Source organism: Protopterus annectens, chromosome 7.part0 (assembly GCF_019279795.1).
Source record: "Protopterus annectens isolate FY-2018-M chromosome 7.part0, PAN1.0, whole genome shotgun sequence".
Classification (NCBI taxonomy): domain Eukaryota; kingdom Metazoa; phylum Chordata; order Ceratodontiformes; family Protopteridae; genus Protopterus; species Protopterus annectens.
In genome coordinates this window covers 841742628-841754821 of record NC_056739.1, presented here as the reverse complement: position 1 = coordinate 841754821, position 12194 = coordinate 841742628, and positions in this window count along the sequence as shown.

Here is a 12194-nt window from a genome sequence, read left to right as displayed (position 1 = left end):
ACCAAACAGAACCAAGACGCTCTACTCTAAAAAAGGAAGCCAATCTGGTGGTCCCCCACCATAAACAAACTCTACAACAGAAGGAAAAAACTGTTGCAGAAAAGGGTGAATTCCCAAGACTGGAAAAATTCCCTTGTTAGCCTTAGCAAAAAACTGAGATTCATCATCAAATCCTCTAAAGCTAGCTATGAAAACAAAATTGCTGCAAATTCTAAAGACAACCACAAGGCACTCTATAGTTATGTCAAGAATCTACATGTCAATACTCAGATCTGCTCTGAGTTACAGCACAATGGCAATACATATACAGAACCAACTGATATTGTCAACATATTGGCTGACAGGTTCAGTGTGAACTTTACCCCCCTTTCACCCCCTAAAGGGCCTATCACAATATCTGAGGAATGCCAAGTCCCTATTATCACAACTACACAGGTAAAAAACACACTGTCCAAAGCCAAGAATACAGCTTCCATGGGACCTGACGATATTCCTGGCTGTGTTCTACATGAATTACAAAGTGAACTGGCACCACACCTGAGTACCCTGTTCAATCACAGCCTCATTTCAGGCTTTGTTCCTACCAAATGGCGCACTGCTACGGTCATCCCACTCCACAAAGGGGGAGCGACTACAGACCCAGGGAACTACCGCCCCATTAGTGTGATGAGTCTGATATGTAAGTCTATGGAGCGCATCATCATGGACCTTATAAATAAGGACATAGGGAATCTCCAAACTCTGGACCCCACGCAGTTTGGGTTTGTGAAAGGTAGATCATGCTTGCTCAACCTGATAGACTTCTTCAAGTCTGTCAACAGAGCTGTGGATGAGGGCAAGGTAGCTCACACAGCCTACCTAGATCACCATCCCTCACTCAGGAATCATAGATAGACTCACTAAACTAGGTATAAACCCCTATGTCATAAGATGGGTTGCCAACTGGATCACTGATAGAACCCACACTGTGAAAGTAGCGGGCTCCAAATCTGACTACCGACCAGTTACAAGTGGTGTCCCACAGGGATCGGTCCTAGGTCCTCTCCTGTTTGGCATCTACTTCTCTGAAGTTCAAGCCAGCACAAAGGGACTCTGGCTGACCAAGTTTGCAGATGATTGCAAACTGGGAACCATTATTAATTCTCCAACTGATGTAGAAATTCTACAAAAAGGCCTCACTGACACCAATGACTGGTGCCAGAACCATGGCCTTAAGCTCAGTGCCAGAAAGTGCATTGTCATTCCCTTTGGGAAACATCTGGTGCCCATGAACTACCATGGTAGTCCACTAAACAGTGAAGGTGTGATAAGAGACCTGGGGATACAGGTTGACAGTAACCTCTCCTTTGATAACCACATTGCCAGTGTAGTCAGAAAGTCCTTCTATGTGGCACATCTCATTACAAAAGGTTTCTCATCCAGGAAGAAAAAGGTCATAATCCCTCTCTACTCATCCCTCATTAGACCTATTATAGAATACAATGCCCCATTTGGTATGTACCTCACTAGACACCTACAACAACTGGAAAGGCCACAAAAATACCTCACTAAGAGGATCTTAGGCCTTAGACACATGCCCTATATGGACAGACTCAAAAAACTCCAGCTATACTCTGTTTCTTATCGCCTACTGAGAGGCGATCTCTGCTTGACCTACAAAGCCATGTCTGACCCAGAGCTGCTAGATATGCTACATATAAAGAAATCCCAATCCCTCCATGCCACATGCTCCAGGGACCTAAACCTCATTACCACAATAAACAGAACCATGCTGGAGGGACAGGTTCCTAACCTAGAGACTTCCCATACTCTAGAGCAAACTTCTCATTCACGTCAAGCAGAGCACTTCGCTGGCCCTCTTTAAGAGAAATCTTGACAAGTGAGTGAGCAATAGGAAGTTCACCCCGGGGATCACTTCAGTGGCCTTGCTTGATAGGGGCACTGGGAACTAACTTTGGGTGACATGATTCCAGGGAATCTTCTTGGGCTAGGCTTATATAGGCTCCTGGGCCGTTAGCCTAGTACACACCTATGAACCTATAACTAACATTGTTTTGCATGAAACTATGCCATAATTCTGAATGAGGTAAAAAGATTTGCAAATCATTAATATACACAGACAAAACTCTGTGACTTTTTTTTTTTGTAAAAATGATTTGACAGGTTACACAACTGTTTTTATACAATTCATCGGTTCTGTTTTATACTTTTATCTCTTGGTGCAAATGAAACCAGTGAAAGAAAAGGGCAGTGTGCACATTTGATGCAACAGGCTAGCCCAAACAAGCAGCTTTGAAAGTTTACTTCATAATAAAACATGATTTATTTAACTCAGATGCTACTGTTCTTCTTCTTTACTGCTGGGATAAAACATTTTGATGCATACTGAACAGACATAGTGGGACTAGCCAGTTCAATAAAATGTAAAATAAAATACGTTTTGCTTTAGTCAAGGTCTTGCCTTTAGGGGAAATAATTTGCAGAAGAGTAGTGCTTTGCATCTTGCTTATTCCTATAAAAGCGGGTTCTTTAAATTGGCCTCCTCCCTGTCCTATTTTCCACAATTTTAAACTGTTCATGCTGTTTGATGGGGGCAGTGAGGTTGTCATAAAGGCTACAGCTTTTCTGCAGAGATCAAGTGGCTATGCATATAACTCAGGCCTGGCATGTAGCGAATGTCAAACTCATAAAACTACCTGTGTCTTTCCTTTATACAATTAATTTCATGCTAGTAAAGTTTAACCATTTGCTAGGGAAGTACATATATGTGTAGCTTGTAATCTGGTTTTCTACCTTATACCCACTGCTTCCTGGGAAGGACCATGGTTTCCTTTGACTTTGAACCAAATATATAGATACTGAAAATCAGTGAATAAATCATAGGGTACAAATAGGTTAGATACATTCTGCAAATGTAATTTTGTCAAGTAGCACAACTTATAAAGATTGTTACCATTGCTACTGCCAGTGGCACAGAAAGATAGAGCCCTGAATACAACCCAGATGACTAGAATTTGATTAGTGTCTCTGGTGCTCAGTGGTGTTGACAGCAGAAGATGGATGTGCCCATCCTGAGGGGAACAAAAGAGGTGAAGCATGACATGCATGGTCACAATCCCTCGTGTTGAAGTGGGCATCTGAGGAGAGCAAGCTTGTGGCTCAGCAAGTCACTGTCGGGTGGTAGCTCTTATTAGCGAATGTGTATTCACTCACAGTAGGAGTGTACAGCAAGCCCAATTTGTGTTGCAAGTAGTGTCTCTCTCTCCAGCCCAGGTACAGGGTTAGAGACTTGCAGAAACATTCTCTCACTGCCAGTATGCTGGCAAGAAAACAAACTCTCCAATATTTGCTTCAGTTATGGTCCCTCTGGACAGCTGCTGTCCTAGGGCATCCTCCACCATTAGGGAAAGGATGCACTTAAGCAGGAGGCTTAAAAGTTGTCAAGCAAAAGCGGGAAAAAAGTTTCCTTCTAAGTGGTGAATTTCTTTTCAGAATGGGACTACATACATTGCCCCATAACCTCTTGCATAAATATTTTAACCCCATGATAACATACATCACTATGGGCCACGGCGGTGCAGTGGTTAGTGTTGTTGCCTCATAGCAAGAGGTACTCCTATTCGAATCTCAACTGGAGTGCCTTTTGTGTGGTGTCTGCATATCCTCCCCGTGGTCGAGTGATGTCTAAAGACATGCAGGTAGGTGCATGCTTGAATGGGTGTGCCTTCTTTGAAGATTGGACGTCGGGCTGACAAATTCACTGCCAATCATTAGCGGACGGGAGTTCCGCTGTGGTGACCCCTAACCGGAAAAAGCCAAAAGAATTTTTTTTTTAATAACATGCTTCACTATAAATGAAGGGAGCAGTTTTAATCAAGTTTACTCACTCAGTAAAACTGATACATGTAATACATTTTGCTAAATGCTGTGTACTATATGACATTCATTTTATAAACTCAAACATTTCATTATTCCAATGGTGGCAGACCTAGCCTCAGTTGAGATCTAATGTTTAACGGTCATTTTCCCTGCTAGGTTCGCCCTTTTACAACTGATGATTTACATACTTCATTGTGGATGCACTGTGTCTATTGATGTTTCTCTCCCTACATAAGGGTCTCTTGGTTATACCACTCAACCACCAAAGAGTGACTATGCTACGACCGAGAAAGTTCTGGGAACTATCTGCATCTACAGAACCCATGAATTTTCACATAACAATGTGGTAACAAAGGGATTGCACTTGCACAAAACATGATGTGTTCATCTCTCTAGATCTTCACACATTTACTGAAGTCCCGTGAAGTATTGTACACCAGTTTCAATATCTGAAGTTCCTGTGGTATGGATCTTCCAGCTGTCCAAAATTATCTCAAGAAAAGCACCTTCAGGTGTACTAAAGTAACCCTTAGATTTGCTATATTTGAATTTCATCATAGCAAATAAAGCATCTTCATATGCTTTGTTTTGCTTGCAAATGTGAAAAAAAAAATTAGAGGACAATAACGTGCAAGTCCTGCATCTCCAGCAGTAGAGCATTTTCTAGATTTAGCTAGAAGGGACATGCTGAATGTAATAGGACTACATGAAAGCCATAAAACGTACAGAAGGGTACCAAGTACCACAGAGCCATAACTTGGACAGGGTAACAGGGGTGGCTGCCCAAATGCAAGCTGCTAAGGGGGCATGTGCCATTGTGTGAGCGCTGTACCAATGTTGATTTATGAAGCCACTAGAATATTAAGGCTTCATAAACTGATTCCAGTACAGAATGTTGTCACAGCAGAATGGCAAAGCACTTAATGTTCAAGCATGAGATAGTAATGATAGCAAGCTGCTTATTACAGTTGTAACAAGCAGCTTGTTACAGTTTCAGGAGCATCAGAAAGACAAGATCTGTGTACACATAAGTGCTCGCAGCTCAGTGGCAAGTTAGCAAGTCAGGTATATATGAACAAGCTCAGATAATTAAATGAACTATCTAGTTCAGACCCAGAATGTGCTGATTTGTTAAATATTGTACTGTTCAGTAACTACATTTTTAGATATCAAATGTAAGGACTCCAGGCTGAACCTGAAAAAGGTTAATTGGTTCAGTGTTCTATTCCAGTTTAAAAATGTCTAGTTAAATCTCTTATGACAGGAACCAAGCATCCCAAACAATGGAAACTGCAAAAATGCTTGAATAGGATATTGGTGTTAACTTTGGGAGCAGAAGTACACTATAAAGATGGAAAGTAGCACAGTTACTCTATTTTGAATAAGTTCAAGCCCAAAATTTCCCCTTCCTACCCATGCTGTTCCTCTCCCCAAGCTGATCTCGTACATGTTTTATGGTTTTGCAAACATACACACAAGCTTTGGTGCTATCTGAAGGTGCGTTTAGAAAAAATGGGATATCATAAATCAGCTCTTTCTTGGGAACTAGCTTCTCCATATTACAGACCTCAAGCTTTCAAAGCTAAATTATCATGTCCTAATTACTCTGTGTTTACTAATCAAGCTTTATATAACCACAAATTGGTTGGATCGCACCAGTCTTTCCTGGAATGGATTTAGGAATATGGCAACTAAATATTTATCCTCTCAAAAACTCATCATTAGAAATATAAATAAACAAGCTTACTATCAGAAATTCTGGAATCCTATCTTTGAGCACATTCTTGAAGACTAGGCCTAAGGCTGGAATGACGAATTAATAGAGCTGGTAATTATTCGCAGCAATTTTCTGTCAACCATTTCTTTTTGTCCTTCTCTATCCCACTTTTTGTTAATTATCCCACATTTCTGTTCTCTGCACAAGGTTAAAATGGTTGTGTTTATATTTATTTGACTCCTTTTACCTGTTTGTTTGAGTAGCACTGTTTGTATATAGTGTATTTAGTGTGGGTTGTTTATAGAACTTATATGGAAACTACAACTGTAATTCTATTGGGTTTTTTTTCTAATATCAGTTTGCATCTTGTCTGTTTGTTCCTGCTGCAGAAAATAATAAAAATTCTGTTGGAAAAAAAAGGAAAGTAATACAGTTCTTTGGCATATATGTGTTTAACATGCTAAAGTGCAAACACGGATGTGTGCTTTTTTCTTGTATACAGGAGACTAAAGTCACAGTATCTTGGAGAATACTTCTTGTAACATGCACAAAACTCTTTGGGCAGGATTCACGAAGGCTTGCACGGAGTATAAGAGATGTGTAACACTCCATGCAAGCCTCGCGATCCAGGAACAGGCTGAAACTCCGTGTAAGAGACCAGCTAAAACGTCTCTTACACGGACTGGGCGTGGATATGCTAAATGCCTCACTTGCAGCCGAAAGGTATGCAAATGAGGTATATTAGCGATCCATGAAGCAGAAACCAGCCCGTGTAAGAGCCGTTTTAGCTGCAGAAATGTACTCAGTTGACAACTGAGTACGTTTCTGCAAAAATCACAATGGAGCCATGTCAGCTCCAAATAAAGGGTGCATATGTGTCAGGCAGCATGCCAATGGCCAAATATGTGGCCATTGGCAAGGTAACCCGATGCAAATATAAAAAATATATAATTTTTTTTTTCGGCGATCGCCAATGTTTAAACGCAGCGCAGCCCCGCACAAACGGGCTGCACTGTATAAAACATATAAATGAAGGTTATAAACCCACAAATGTGGGTTTTATGCAATACATGGAATGACAATGCAGGGACCAGCATACCAAAAACAACATGGCCACCGTGTAGTGGTTGCTAAGGGGGGAAGCTGAGTCTAAGACATGTAACTAAGCATTAGTAGGCAATCTCATGTAAATGAGGGTTAGGATACTGAATCCCACAGTCACATAGCAAATGAGCACAGTCTGAGTAGTGTAAGAGATACATAAGGGGGAGGAATAGAGTAGGAGATAGGTGACATCACAGGGGAGAATGGTAGAAAGAAATGCAGTTCATTGGAGGTCAGTGTAACATGACAGATGACAGACACAGATCAGGGAAAGAGGAGTGCCACAAGATAAGCATGGGAAAGTCAAGAAATGGAAGGTGTACACTGTTACTTACACCAAAGTTTCTTGCTGGGCATGCATGCGCATGTGCGCCATGAAGCGAGTAGGGCAGTGTCTTGGCGTGTAAGGCAGACTGAGCATGTGGGAGCATGTTGGTAGATTTGTAGCACTGTTTGCGATAGTGTGCGCGTGATTTAACCCGAATATGCAGATCCTGAACCATGTAAGCATGTGTGCGCGCGTGTAAGCTACTTTGAGCGCGTTTCTGCTGGTATGCATGCTGCTCCCCTTTGAGGAAACAGAAAGGAAAAAGGAAGCAACAGAATTAGTAGGAAGCTAGCAGGGAATACTGCTGGAGCTAGCAGGTGAAAACAATTAGAAGCAGGCAATTACACAGGCAGAATAGCAGCCCAGCCCAGCACTTAAAACTCTGCAAACAGCAGTGCAGGATGTTTCTCTCAAGAGACACTGCAAGACAGGAGTAAGCTATTAGAAGTGAAAACTGGAAAAGCTGAACTCAGAGCAGAAATGCTAGGGGCTGCCATAGCTGTCATAATGAGACATAGGTGACTTGCTGAGGGTGGTGACAATGCAGATGGTGCCAGACAACCCACAGTGAGGAGATGGAGAAGAGTGTACTGGCCCAGGGTCACCTACCATGGGTTACATGAGCTGGAGATAGTAGAGCGCTATAGAGTGGACAGAGAGCTCCTGCAGCAAATAGTCGAGCTGTGCAGGCCATGCCTCACACACAGAACCAACAGAGGGGAACCCATCCCAGTGGAAACCAAGGTATGTGTTGGCCTAAGAATACTAGCAACAGGTACCTTCCAGAGGCCAACTGGTGATATGCTGGGGATATCACAGGCATCAGCCTCCAGGGTACTGCACCAGTTCCTCAATGCCATGTCAGCACATGTCGGTGATCATGTATATTTCCCCAATGCCCGTGAGGTACTGGCCAGCAATATGCGTCTCTTCCAGCAAATAGCGGAATACCCTGAGGTAGTGGGTGCAATAGACTGCACGCACATACGCATCAAAGCACCAGCCGGTGAGCGGGGTAGGGCCTACATTAACTGCAAGGGCTTCACCTCCATCAACTGCCAGGTCGTGTGTGATGCCCAGGGCATAATAATGAATGTGTGTGCTGGCTGCCCTGGGAGCTACCATGATTCCCACATCTGGCATTTGACGTAGCTGTACCAGACATTTGCCAGTGGGGACATCCCACATGGACACCTAGTGGGGGATGCAGGTTATGCACTGGAGCCTTGGCTGATGACACCCATCAGAAATGCACACACACCTGAACAGGAATGCCATAATGAGGCACATGCACAAACACGTAATGTAATAGAGCGTGTGTTTGGGCTGCTCAAGTCACGGTTCTGGTGTCTGGACACATCTGGTGGAGCCTTGCAGTACTCACCAACTACATGTACCCAAATTGTCATGGTATGTGCTATGCTACATAATATGATCTTGTGAAAACAGCTGCAGCAGGACCAGCATAGGGCTGGGCCAAACAGCCCCCCACCATTGCCAAGGCCATCACAGGCAGAGCGTGACTTGGAGGAGGAACAACCTGAGCCTGCCCCAGTAGGCAGAAGGAGGCGTGCCCAGTATGCCCTGGCCTTGGCAAAGAGGCAACGCATAGCACATACACTGGCTCAGTAGGAACCCTGGGAATGATACCCCCTCTGACTCACTCAAATAATAACAGGGATGCCTAAAATGACATGACCTGCTCACAAACATGTACAGGGAGTGTAATATGTGCATCCGACAGAGGCAGCCCTGCAGCACCACCTGAGGCATGAATGCCATCTGTTAAGTAATGTAACACCATGTACTATATGCACACTTGAGGACACTGACTAACATCCACCCTCACCAAGCATGAAGCCACAAAATGACGATGGAATGATCAATTGCAATAACTGGCTGAAGTAATGCAGTTAGTCAAAGGGGAGCCAATGTGTTTCAGCCTGGGAAGACATGCTGAGCATGACATGATGCACCACCTGCTAGGTGTGGTGTGCACCTATCAGTCCAGGCCCCATGGATACTGGCAAAGGCTGTCAGTACCCACAGCATGCCCTGAATAGGTAAGTCTCAAAACACAAACCCACCTTCATAGGTACCACAAGGGATAGGAACCTAGATGTAATGCTACCCAATGCCAGAAGTCTAAACAGCAAGATGCGTGCAGTGTAAATGCACACAGTATGGAGAATGTTGATATCAGTCCTGTAATAGAAAACTGGGTCAAGGCTCACATCAGCACCCTAACACTACCAGGTTACACCTCATACTGTGCTGTACAGCCGCAAAACATGGAACAAGCTACAAAAGGAGGGTGACTAGCAATAAATGTCAAGGATAACTACACCCCCATGTTGGTACCACAACAAGAATCAGCATGGATTAGCCATGGTCAAATACCAATGGCTAAAACTGCCTCCCAGTATATAGCCTGCTGCAGACTACTGTCCTAATACCAGGAACTGCACCTGGCCTATGTTGGAATACATGAATATATCAAGCCCCCAAACCACATTATATTGCTTGACTGAAAATACCCAGACATACACTGGGAGCATTATACTAGCACCAACACAGTAGGAGAAAAGTTCCCAGAATCCATAAACCAAAATGCCCAGGAACAACGTACCACTCCCACAAGAGTGGTAAGCATACTGGATGTGATAATCAGCAACATGCGTACTGGATGGCAAGATGAGAAGTGTATCCCTCACTGGTAAGACCAGACCATAGAGTAATCACACCAGATATACACATCCTGACCACAGTCCCTGGCCAGAAAACCACAGTGAAAACATGTGTAAAGCATAGGTTGCACCCCTCCAAACCGATGTGGAATCCACGAAAGGCCCTGTGCAGGTGCAGAATATGGGACACACCACAGAACATGTTATACAGGCATTCCATGAACACAGCCAGGAATGCTTGGATTATGCAATCACAAATAACAACAAGACACAATGCCATACATGCAGGCATCTGGCATGCTGGACTCCAGCCATTACCAAACCATGCAAGAGAATGAGGAAGCTACTACATGATAGAGCAAACATAAAAAGGGAAGTAATCACTGATCAGTAGTATGGCAATAAAATATGTCCACACATACAATCCACTAAGGCCAGCCACAACAGGTAAAATCTGTGAATCCAGAGGCAATGTGACACCTGCCCCAAGTACACAGACAACCCACAACTCCCCCCAATAAATACAAATATATGTGAGAGATGCAACCATTTATCCAAACCAGAGGCTGAGCTCCCCCAACTCAGTACTGTCAAAACCAGTCAGGAGGAGAAGGTAACCACATACACCACAAACCCAGTCCCACATAGACCTATCACAACTGTAAACCAAACACATAAACACAGAAAAACATTCCCGGAGGCCCTAATTACAAACACACCACACCAACAGAGGTCCAAAGCAGACCCCAAGCAATCACAACCACCAAACATAGCACATGCAACACATAGTACACAAAGCTGGTGTGCCAAACAGTTACAGGCCAGAAGGAGAAACAACATGCCTGATACAGTTGTAATAGGTGTCTGTATAGGCAGACACACTGCTGTCCCACTCACCAGACTGAACAAGGGAAAGGGTACAGTAAGCTGCCTGTAAGCTGCCACAATATGCCACATAACACAAGTACGCAGGTCACCCCAAAGCAAGCAGAAATATGATGCACTCATTGTCCATGCTGGTGTGAATGACCTGAGATGTACCTCCCTGGACTACATGAAAAGAGACATGGATGAGCTCTCTGAGTATGTACTCCAGGCCGGTATGACACTGGTCATTTGCGGCATCCAACCCTCACCAAGAATGATGCCACAGTACAAACACAGAATGATCAGCTTTAACAGGTGGCACAGTTACAGCTGTCAGTCCAAGAGGGTCTAATGTCTGTCTGCTTGAGATTTCATGCATGACAAGCCATGCTGCTGTTCCAGGGATGGCTTGCACCTGTTACCCCTGGGCGTCTGGATACTGGATAAGGCCTTTGCTACCTACATAAAGCCGTACGTAGGCAAGGCCAAAAAGACTAACCCACCACCCTAGAAAACATAAGTGGTAAGAAACATAAGGGTAATGCTGACCAATGCCAGATGTGTAAACTGCAATATGCATGCACCTGAGGCACTTCCCAGTATGGAGATCATCGATGTCTGTGCAGTGACAGAAGCCTGCTGCAAGCCTACTGACAGCACACCAGCACTACCAGGTTATACCACATATCATGCGTTATGGCCCCAACACCTGGACCAAAACAGCAAAGGAGGGGGAGTATCCATATGCAGCACAGACACCCATACGGCCAGGTAACTGACAATGCAAGAAGCAGCGGAGACCACCCATGTGCACCTAAGTGTAGTCAAAACTGCTGTACAGTCTGTAGCATGCGACAGACCACACTCTCACACACAGGAACCCCACCCAGACATCCTAAAGACACTGGACAGTATGAATGTCCCACCAAATACCAGACAAGGTACTCACAAATTACCACATAGGTGGTAAACCATTATGTATGCAAGGAGTAATCAGGGACCTAGGGACACAAGTCGACAGTAACCTGTCATGTGACACTCACAATGCCAATGTGGCTAGGAAGACTGTCTATATTGGACACCGTATCATGAAAGGATTCACATCTACATCAACAGAGGTCAGTGTGCCCCTGTACTGTTCCCTTATTAGACCCATAATCTAGTACAATGACTCATATGGGATGTACCGTACCTGACAACTGCAGCGGTTAGGAAGACCTCAAAGGTACCTCACCAAGAGGATAAAGGTTGTCAAATATATGTCATATGCTGCCTGGCTGTAAACACCCCAGCTGAATGCAGTCACAGACTGCCTACACAGAGGCATTGTATGTCTGTTGTACAAGGCCATGTCCAACACAGGAGTAATGGGCATGCTCCACCCCAGGAAATCAAAGCCATTGGACCTGTGAAAGTGACAGATGTCAGCCTCAACACATAATGAAATAGGATGTGCTGGAGGGACAGATACATAACCCAGAGGCTCCCCACACCCAGCAACAGGATCCCAATCCATGTTAGGCAGAGCCCCTCACTGACACCCCTCAACAGGAATATTGCCAAGTGGATGGCTGATCGCACATATACACTGGGGGTCTTCACTGTGTTACGT